The sequence below is a fragment of the Lissotriton vulgaris genome, chromosome 2_1, assembly GCF_964263255.1.
Source record: "Lissotriton vulgaris chromosome 2_1, aLisVul1.2, whole genome shotgun sequence".
NCBI lineage: Eukaryota > Metazoa > Chordata > Amphibia > Caudata > Salamandridae > Lissotriton > Lissotriton vulgaris.
The window spans coordinates 1187075065-1187086343 of record NC_141687.1 but is presented as its reverse complement, the minus strand read 5'-3'; the positions used below and the strand labels follow the sequence as shown (position 1 = coordinate 1187086343).

Below are 11279 nucleotides of genomic sequence, written 5' to 3'. Positions count from 1 at the left end.
AGACAGGAAACTCTGCGATTTGAAGCATCCAACATTCCTGCTGCAGTGAGCAGCTCTTTCCATGGACATCTACCTTTGGGATTCCTCTCAACTTGCCTTCTGATAAAACATTTTGTGAGCAGCAATTACCACAGCTACAAGGTGGCGCTACATTCTGGTAAGTGCACAAGTATGCACAAAATGTTAGGGACTTTTGCCAGATTTATCCGTGGATCTTGCATATTTTTTTCAGAGGCTAGATATTGCCTAGAAATGCTTTTTAACATAGAGATGTTGGAGTTATAATGTCTGGTCGGGCCTCAGCCCTTCCATTGTTTTCCCACTGTAACATATTTATTACCAGCACATGTGAGTTGTGACTCTGCTTTATAAAACTCATCATATATGAGGACAATGAATGTACCAGAAGGTGCGATTGAGATGTTTGCCTATGTATTTGTTTATTTTTTTATATATGGCTGATTAATCTGTACATGAAATTTCCATTTTGTGACATGTTGCATTAAAATATATCCTGCTTGCAGAATATATTAGCATTTTCACTGCGTTGGCCGGGAATCGAACCCGGGTCAACTGCTTGGGAAGCAGCTATGCTCACCACTATACCACCAACGCCCTCCAATGTGTGTGCTCTCGGTTCTAAATATTACGTTGCCGAAATCAATGACTATCTTGCAACAGCTTCAATGGTGCATTTGGTTTAGATACCAACATGAGAAGTAGTAGAACGTTTTTTGCAGAGGGTAAGGAACTGGGGATTGAAACCAAGGACAAAGTTGTGCAGAAGAGAAGAAATGAAAAGCAACAGGACACAAAGTAGAAATCAGCATATATAGGCAGTGTAGGAAGGTAGATATCTGACTATGGTTACCCCCAAACTTTTTTTGCCTGGTGTTTAGCTGGTTTTTGACTTAGTTGGCCTGGGATCCTGCTATTCAGGCCCCCAGGCTGATTGCTCTCTCCTTAAAATGGACTCCATGTACCTTAGGTGCATAACACAATTGGAATTGGTTCACCTTATAGGCCCCTGTAACAGTGTACCATAGGTACCCAGGGCATAGGTGTAGCCAAGGCCTACCAGGGGCTGCAGCATGTATTGTGCCACCCCTGGCCTGGCCTCCATATTTGACACAACTGGCTGATCACTCAGCTGGGGTAAGTTGGTGTAATCACCTCTTACTTAGGTACAGTATGTCTGTGCCTAACCCTAAACTGGACACATATGTTCCTATCAGCCACTCCTATGGAAGGCCTCATCAATCCTGGAGGCAGAGTGCTTGGAAATATGTGAGATGGTGCTCTAGCATGAGCTGAGCCTGTCTGCGGCTGTCGGGAACCACTCCCTAAGCTGTTCCGGGATATTGCCATACCATATACTCTTAAGTGCATTATAATCCTCGCGGTTATTTGCTATCTTTGGTTTGGCTTTATCAAAACATGTCGAGTAAGGTGTCATACGAATTGGAATACTATACCCTCGCCAATTCTGGCGACGGGGATAGCATTCCACCCTTCTAGAGGGACACGACATGTGTGTAGCCTTAACCCCGGTTAAAGTTAAACAGAGCCTCAGCATCACAAAATGGATGCTGCCACCACAGACACGAGTCTGGCCTCCTGCTGCTGACCGAAACTCGGCAGATGGTGGCCTGGACAAAGGGTTTCCTGCCTTGGGAGGTGCGAGCACCACCCCAGACAGGGTTTTGTGTATTGGGTAGGACAGGCCTGAATAGAATCAGACATGCCCGGGGCACACAAGGTGTCCCCCTGCATAGGCCAGTCCAAACCGGTCCTGGGACTTTCCAGACCCAGGCTTGGCGCGGAACTGGACAAAGGAAAGGGGGTGTAACCGCCCCCCTTCCTGGTTCCTCCCAGAAGAGGGACCTAGTAGGTGATCCACCCCTCAGATTGGGAATAAGAGTGGGAGCAGTGCCATTGCACAGCAGATCATCCCAAATCAACTTTACACGAAGAAGAAGACTGGACTTCGACATTCTGCTGCACAGAAGACTGAAGAGAATCTCCCTTGTGGCCTAGGAGTGGCCACCCTGTGAACACAGGTACCAACCAGTAACTGGACGTCTGCTTTGCCGCCGCCTCCCGCCGGAGCCCGAGCCCAAAGCCCAACAAGAACCAGACTCCCAGACCTCTCCGAGCCTGATCCACAGTTCCTGCAAAGAAGGGACCCGTGGAGGCACCGAGTGACGTGGGACCGGACCTCTTGGAAGACACTCGAAAAGCTGACTGCGCAGCTTCTGAGGCATCCTCGACGTTGTGCTTTGGAGACTGAGAACCCCCACCACCGAGCAGCCCTTGCACCGAAGATCAGCCCTCCAGCATCTCCACGATCTGCGTGGGGCCCTTTTGCATTGTGCCACTCGACGCGCCATCCCGGCCACTAGCCACGTGGTCAGCGGCCATCTTGGCAACGAAACCGACGATTTACACAGCAGGTCTCGTTGCTCCAGACCTACCCAAGCTCCTGTAAAAAGGAGCACCCGCTCTGACCTTGCTGGTCCGAGTGTTAAGCATCTTTCAACTTCTGCCTGGCTTGCCTTTGCCAAGGCCTGTTTGCTCCGATCAAGTTGCCGACACCGCCAACAGCGAGAAGCCTGCGTGGGACAGCTCGTGACCGACACCCGTATGTCCTTGACCCTGGGTATCCACGTGGCTGCAGAAAGAAGCTACCTGACAACACCTGTTTGCACCCGACATCGCCTGGTTCCAATCTGGTTCCACGGTAGTCACTGGCTAGTGACTTTGAACACTGTCCCCTCTGCTTTCAGGTCTTCACATCTTCAGATCCACCCTTGGATCCACCGGAACTCTTCACATCGAGCCGCCTGCAGCATCTTCAGCTCCAAGCACCATCGACCGGCGTGACGAAACCCGACACTACTTCGACCCTGTGCACCCGCTTCCTGTGGGTGAGGTAACTCAGCTCCGCCAGTGCTCCTGCACTGGTACACATCTCAAGGGCCTGTGTCTTAAGTTTCAGCTCTGTAGGTCACTCGGAAGGTTCCTAACTTTCTAACTTTGTACTTTTTACGCACCATAGACTTTACATTGGAAAGTGCGTGCACTTTGAACACTGCACCCGAGTCCCGTGGGCCTCTCCCGACTTAGTCACTGCTAGTCTCGAATAGCTCCAGCGATTCCCAAGGCCCTAGGCCTGTTCACTTTCCTATTGGTATCTCTTATACCACTTTCTTAGTATATGGTTTAGGTGGCCCCTAGGGCTCATCCATATTGTGCAACTTTTGTGTATTTTAAACTGTCTTGTGATTTAACGCTTGTGCTTCTGTGCTCATAAAGAGTCCAGGGGATTTTATAGTTAATAAATCAATATATATTTTCAATATATATCTGTGTGGTGTCCCTTTCATTTGGTATTCAAGGGGTTGTGTATGGTATAACAGCTGGCTTTCACATGCCTTTCAGAGTTTAGCCTAAGACTGCTTTGTCCACGTTACCACTAGGATAACTGGTCTACAAGGTTGAATTACAACCATCATCATAAGGGTTGCTTGGCATGGTACAAAGTGATCATTAAGAATTAGTGAGCATTATGTACCAGGCCAACTTCTCACATTGGTGAGCAGCGGATTGGGATCTGAGCTTGCTGTTGTTTTACCATTACAATCTTTGAGATTATCATTTGAAAGATCATACAGGTACCTGCTAGGTACATATAAAAGAAGACTAGTATACTTAAGTTCTACTGAACTTAGTTGTTGTAGAGCAAAGGGAGTAGCACACCCTAGCTACAACTACTAGATAGGTTTAGTAGGTAAACACCAGTGTAGGTAGATTGCAACACATCCACCCACACTAGAGCAATGTCTGGAGCAGAGGGGTCCAGTGGACTTACTCCTGTTGAGAGTGACCCTCCAAGGGCACCATCCAAATTTGCTATTTTTTCCTTTAAGGAATTAAGACAGCTTTGTGTCTTAAGGGGTCTGAAGACAGGGCCTTCCCCTACTACAGACCACCTAAGAGAGCTCTTAGACCAGTCTGAGACTCTAAAGCCCTCTAAGGCAGACCCCACTGGGAATGCTGATGGAGGCCATCCTTCAGAGGATGACACTGTAGACACCCCTGTCCCTATCATCCTGGTAGATGAGGAAGCCCCCATCACTGGAGCTCCTCATGTAGACCCAGAGGAGGAAGAGGAAGAAGAGACAGAAGAGGGGGGGAGCAGTGAGTCAGATGATGACAGAAATAGTCAGGTGTTGGTCAGTAGACTGAACCAGGCTAACTTAAGCCTACTTGGAAATGAATCTGGTAACAACCCATTCAGACCCCCAGGTGGACTTAACCAGAAGCCTAGGAGGAGAAGGACTCACTCAGGTGACTCTAACAACTCCCATGCTTCTAGAGGTTCTCATGGTCACTCCAGAAGGGAGATGACTAGCCCTCAAAGAAGGGAACATGAGGCCAAGATGAGAGAGGCTGAGCTTAGGATCCAGAGGCAAGAGTTAGAGGTTGCCCTGGCTAAGGAGAAACTTGCTAGAGCAAGACAGCCTAGAGAGAGTGGATTAGGATCCACTGGTGGCAGCACTATCCAGAAGGATAAAGACAGGTCTTTTGATACAAGAAACCTGAGTAAGATTGTGCCCCCCTACAAAGCTGGGGATGATATCCACAAATGGATGACTGCACTTGAGAGAGCCTGCATGGTACAGTAGATCCCTCAGGAGCAGTGGGCAGTAATCTTGTGGCTCTCCTTTGAAGGTAGAGGCAGAGACAGACTCCTCACAGTTAGTGATGAGGATTCTAGAAACTACATGGTCCTGAAGAGTGCTCTGATTGATGGGTTAGGCTTAACCACTGAACAGTACAGGTTAATGTTCAGAGATACCCAGAAGACACAGACTCAGGACTGGTCTGAATTTGTTGAGTGTGCCACTAAGGCTCTGGAGGGCTGGTTGCTGGGAAGTAAGGTTACTGACTATACAGGATTGTATAATTTAATTATGAGAGAGCAAATCTTAAGTAATTGTCAAAATCAGCTTCTACATCAGCACCTGGTTGACTCTGATCTGACCTCCCCACAAGAATTGGGTAGGAGGGCAGACAAATGGGTCAGAACCAGGATCAGGCCTAAGAATCAAGGTGGTGACCAAAAGAAAGAGACTACCAAGCCTCAAGAGAAGGGTAGGGATAAAAGTAAGGAAAGTACTTCCCCAGGGCCCCAAAACTCCAAGAATGGGGGTGGGTCCCAAGACACTTCTACAACCCAGAAAAAGCCTTATTGTCATACCTGTAAACAGGTGGGGCATTACAAAACAGATAACTGTTGTCCCAAGAATGGCAATAAGGAGAATATACCTCCAGGTAAGGCTCCAACACCTCCTGTCACTGTTAGCAGTGGTCCCCCAGGTGGTGGGAGCACCCCCAAGAATTTGGGTGGGTTTACTTTTGGAGGACAGGTGGACTCTGGCCTATCCAGGACCCCTAACTCAGATACTCTTGTCTATGAGACTGGCATGGGGTTTGCCAATTTCACTGCTTGCCCAAACACTTTGAGCAAGTATAGACAGGAGCCCCTCATCAAAGGTTTGAAAGTTGAGGCCTTCAGAGACACAGGGGCTAGCATCACCATGGTGGCTGAATGTCTAGTCCCCTCAAGGCAACTTTTACCTGATGCCAAATATCAGGTGACATACATTGAGGGCATAGAAACCAATCATCCCATGGCAGTAGTCAATCTTAGCTGGGGAGGTGTCACTGGCCCAAAGAGAGTGGCAGTGTCAGCAAACTTGCCTGTAGATTGCCTACTGGGTAATGATTTGGAAATCTCAGCCTGGGCTGAGGTTGAACAGCAAACCCATTCTAGAATGGTAAATCTCCATGGAAAGGTTAGTGGGGCTGTAATGGCTACAGCCCCAATTCAAGATGTCCTTCCTGAAAAGGTTGGGAGGGCTGAGCAAACCTCAGCCCCATCTTTAGATAACCTCCCTCCTGAAAAGAGTAGCAGGGCTGTACTAGTAACAGCCCATACCCGAACTGAGTCTCCTCCTGAAAAGGTTGGAGGGGCTGTGATGGCCACAGCCCAAACTCAAACAGATACATGGGTAGTGAAGCCTGAAATGATGGATCACTCCACCCAAACAGAGAGCATGGAGGAGGAAGAGAAATCTCCCCCTCACCAGACTTTAGGAAAGGATCAGCCTCCTCAGGGAACTGATCTTACCCTTGATGAAGGAACTGTCCCAGAGGTTGTTAGGCCTGGCCTGACAGAACCTCTGATGGCAGTGGACCCTTCTCAGGAGGGACCCAGTCTGGAGCAGGTAACCTGCCCCTCTCTACCTTGCCTTACTCAGCCCAGGGCTGCAGAGGACAAGAAGGACAGTGAGACCCAAAGGGCCCCCTGTCAAATAAAGCACCCCCACCAACAGATTAGGGGCACCAAAACTAGTAGCCCTAGTGAGGTGAAAACTTTAAAAACTCCTGAGGGATCCCCCTTAAAAGTAGTTAGGGACCTCCCCCAGATGGATATTGTTGGGCACAGCCAAACCTGGGACCAAAAGGCCCCAAACCTGACCTGTCCCTCCAGTAAGCCAAACAGAGGGACCCAGCCTCCAGCTTTAAGTAGCCAGAGGTTGACCCTGAGAGCACAGTGCAACTCAGTCAGAGAAAGAAAGGCACACATGGTGGAAGATAATTGGAGGAAGCTGAGCCCTACAGAGGAAACTCACTTCAGTACTCCATCTCAACACCAGCCTTTGACTTTGCAAAGACACACCACAGGTAGAGATTCCCTATGGCGGAGACCCTCAGATACCCTTAGGGTGAGGGATTGCTTAGTGGACCATGAGACAGGGGGTTACCAAGCCAGAGCTGGTACTTCCTTATATGGCCACTTAGGCAATATAGGCTTACCTGGTCAAGGATAGCCTTATCTCCTTTCGTTTGGGGGGGGGGGGGTATGTAGGAAGGTGGATATCTGACTATGGTTACCCCCAAACTTTTTTTGCCTGGTGTTTAGCTGGTTTTTGACTTAGTTGGCCTGGGATCCTGCTATTCAGGGCCCCAGGCTGATTGCTCTCTCCTTAAAATGGACTCCATGTACCTTAGGTGCATAACACAATTGGAATTTGTTCACCTTATAGGCCCCTGTAACAGTGTACCATAGGTACCCAGGGCATAGGTGTAGCCAAGGCCTACCAGGGGCTGCAGCATGTATTGTGCCACCCCTGGCCTGGCCTCCATATTTGACACAACTGGCTGATCACTCAGCTGGGGTAAGTTGGTGTAATCACCTCTTACTTAGGTACAGTATGTCTGTGCCTAACCCTAAACTGGACACATATGTTCCTATCAGCCACTCCTATGGAAGGCCTCATCAATCCTGGAGGCAGAGTGCTTGGAAATATGTGAGATGGTGCTCTAGCATGAGCTGAGCCTGTCTGCGGCTGTCGGGAACCACTCCCTAAGCTGTTCCGGGATATTGCCATACCATATACTCTTAAGTGCATTATAATCCTCGCGGTTATTTGCTATCTTTGGTTTGGCTTTATCAAAACATGTCGAGTAAGGTGTCATACGAATTGGAATACTATCCCCTCGCCAATTCTGGTGACGGGGATAGCATTCCACCCTTCTAGAGGGACACGACATGTGTGTAGCCTTAACCCCGGTTAAAGTTAAACAGAGCCTCAGCATCACAAAATGGATGCTGCCACCACAGACACGAGTCTGGCCTCCTGCTGCTGACCGAAACTCGGCAGATGGTGGCCTGGACAAAGGGTTTCCTGCCTTGGGAGGTGCGAGCACCACCCCAGACAGGGTTTTGTGTATTGGGTAGGACAGGGCTGAATAGAATCAGACATGCCCGGGGCACACAAGGTGTCCCCGTGCATAGGCCAGTCCAAACCGGTCCTGGGACTTTCCAGACCCAGGCTTGGCGCGGAACTGGACAAAGGAAAGGGGGTGTAACCGCCCCCCTTCCTGGTTCCTCCCAGAAGAGGGACCTAGTAGGTGATCCACCCCTCAGATTGGGAATAAGAGTGGGAGCAGTGCCATTGCACAGCAGATCATCCTGAATCAACTTTACACGAAGAAGAAGACTGGACTTCGACATTCTGCTGCACAGAACGCTGAAGAGAATCTCCCTTGTGGCCTAGGAGTGGCCACCCTGTGAACACAGGTACCAACCAGCAACTCGACGTCTGCTTTGCCGCCGCCTCCCGCCGGAGCCCGAGCCCAGAGCCCGACAAGAACCAGACTCCCAGACCTCTCAGAGCCCGATCCACAGTTCCTGCAAAGAAGGGACCCGTGGAGGCACCGAGTGACGTGGGATCGGACCTCTTGGAAGACACTCGAAAAGCTGACTGCGCAGCTTCTGAGGCATCCTCGACGTTGTGCTTTGGGGACTGAGAACCCCCATCACCGAGCAGCCCTTGCACCGAAGATCAGCCCTCCAGCATCTCCACGATCTGCGTGGGGCCCTTTTGCATTGTGCCACTCGACTCGCCATCCCGGCCACTAGCCACGTGGTCAGCGGCCATCTTGGCGATGAAACCGACAATTTACACAGCAGGTCTGGTTGCTCCAGACCTACCCAAGCTCCTGTAAAAAGGAGCACCCGCTCTGACCTTGCTGGTCCGAGTGTTAAGCATCTTTCAACTTCTGCCTGGCTTGCCTTTGCCAAGGCCTGTTTGCTCCGATCAAGTTGCCGACACCGCCAACTGCGAGAAGCCTGCGTGGGACAGCTCGTTATTGACACCCGGACGTCCTCGACCCCGGGTATCCACGTGGCTGCAGAAAGAAGCTACCCGACAACGCCTGTTTGCACCCGACATCGCCTGGTTCCAATCTGGTTCCACGGTAGTCACTGGCTAGTGACTTTGAACACTGTCCCCTCTGATTTCAGGTCTTCACATCTTCAGATCCACCCTTGGATCCACCGGAACTCTTCACATCGAGCCGCCTGCAGCATCTTCAGCTCCAAGCACCATCGACCGGCGTGACGAAACCCGACACTACTTCGACCCTGTGCACCCGCTTCCTGTGGGTGAGGTAACTCAGCTCCGCCAGTGCTCCTGCACTGGTACACATCTCAAGGGCCTGTGTCTTAAGTTTCAGCTCCGTAGGTCACTCGGAAGGTTCCTAACTTTCTAACTTTGTACTTTTTACGTACCGTAGACTTTACATTGGAAAGTGCGTGCACTTTGAACACTGCACCCGAGTCCCGTGGGCCTCTCCCGACTTAGTCACTGCTAGTCTCGAATAGCTCCAGCGATTCCCAAGGCCCTAGGCCTGTTCACTTTCCTATTGGTATCTCTTATACCACTTTCTTAGTATATGGTTTAGGTGGCCCCTAGGGCTCATCCATATTGTGCAACTTTTGTGTATTTTAAACTGTCTTGTGATTTAACGCTTGTGCTTCTGTGCTCATAAAGAGTCCAGGGGATTTTATAGTTAATAAATCAATATATATTTTCAATATATATCTGTGTGGTGTCCCTTTCATTTGGTATTCAAGGGGGTTGTGTATGGTATAACAGCTGGCTTTCACATGCCTTTCAGAGTTTAGCCTAAGACTGCTTTGTCCACGTTACCACTAGGATAACTGGTCTACAAGGTTGAATTACAACCATCATCATAAGGGTTGCTTGGCATGGTACAAAGTGATCACTAAGAATTAGTGAGCATTATATACCAGGCCAACGTCTCACAGGCAGCATGGGAAGAAAAGCAGGGAAGAGAAAGAGAGAACATTCCATGAAATGCCCAGGAGATAGATAAGAGCAGAAAAAAGGGAAGAATGAAATTCAAAGCATGCCCAGAAAGTTGTGTGAAGCTCCCACCAGTCATTTATGGGTATAGTTGTGTGTCTTTACTTTCAAAGTACAGGGTTGATCCTTTCACGAACACTCTTGTATTACACAGACACAGATAGTTGAGAAGTATTTTCAAACATGGCTGGCACAAGCTTGCGCATTTCCTTTCTGGCAGTGTGGAAATGACAGCTTGGTCCTTGGAAGGAAAATCAAGCAAAATTAGCAGAGGATGGTTTCAATCCATCGACCTCTGGGTTATGGGCCCAGCACGCTTCCGCTGCACCACTCTGCTCGTTTGTGAAAGTTTTCTCTTTATGCAGATAAGGAGACATTCAGCGAAGTGAAGTGGGATTGGTCGGGCTCTCACCTCATTTGCCTAATTATATCGCAAGGCATGCTGGGTGCAGAAAATCTTCATCTTCCCCTCTTACAATCAGTCATAACTGAAAGTCCAGACCCTCTTAGGCACTAGCCGTTTCAGGCCTTTATCAAGACAGCAGCTCTCTGACGCTCTCTGTCTCTCTCTCTCTCTCTGTGATCCTAGTGCTAGCATGCTCAGGATTTGGCTTTACCTGGGAGCCAGAGATCTACCCGGTGAGGGCTTGCCCGGTGTAAGGCTTTTGAGCGTTTGGGAGCGTTCGGTACATGAGAGGACGTTGGACTGGAAACTATGCAAATTTGGAGCATCCAACCTTCCTGCTGCAGTCGGAGGCTCTTTCCATGGACATCTGCCTTTTGGATTCCTCTAAACTTGCCCTCTGATGAAACATTTTTTGAGCTGCAGTTACCTCCGACGTCTACAAGGTGGCGCTACATTCAGGTGAGGGCACAAGTATGCACAAAATGTTGGCGACTTTCGCCAGATTTATCGATGGATCTTGCATATTGTTTTCAGAGGCTAGATATTGCCTAGGAAATGCTTTTTAACATAGAGATGCTGGAGTTATAATGCGTGGTCGGGCCTCAGCCCTTTCATTGTCTGCCCACTGTAAATATTTTTTACCAGCACATGTGAGTGGTGACTCTGCTTTATGAAACTTGTCATATATTAGGACAATGAATATAGCAGAAGGGGCGATTGAGATGCTTGCCTACATATTTGTTTATTTTTTATATAACAGCTGATTAATCTGTTCATTATATTTCCATTTTGTGACATGTTGCATTAAAATATATCCTGCTTGCAGAATATATAAGTATTTGTACTGAGTTGGCTGGGAATCGAACCCGGGTCAACTGCTTGGAAGGCAGCTATGCTCACCACTATACCACCAACGCCCTCTGATCTGTGCGCTCTCGGTTCTAAACATTAGGACCCTGAGTTCAATGACTATCTTGCACCAGCTTCAATGGTGCATTTGGTTTAGATACCAACATGAAAAGCAATAGAAAGTTTTTTGCAGAGGGTAAGGAACTGGGATTGAAACCAAGGACAAAGCTGTGCAGAAGAGAAGAATGGAAAGCTGCATTACAAATAATAGATAAGAATAT

The 11279-nt window shown here is 48.9% G+C and overlaps 1 non-coding gene across 1 annotated transcript; it reads right to left on the bottom strand.

Annotated features, from left to right (window-relative positions):
* Window positions 1-543: 543 nt before the first annotated feature.
* Window positions 544-615, bottom strand: TRNAG-CCC (transfer RNA glycine (anticodon CCC)). Its single transcript has one exon. It is a non-coding gene; the product is annotated as a tRNA-Gly (tRNA).
* Between the last annotated feature and the right edge of the window lie 10664 nt (window positions 616-11279).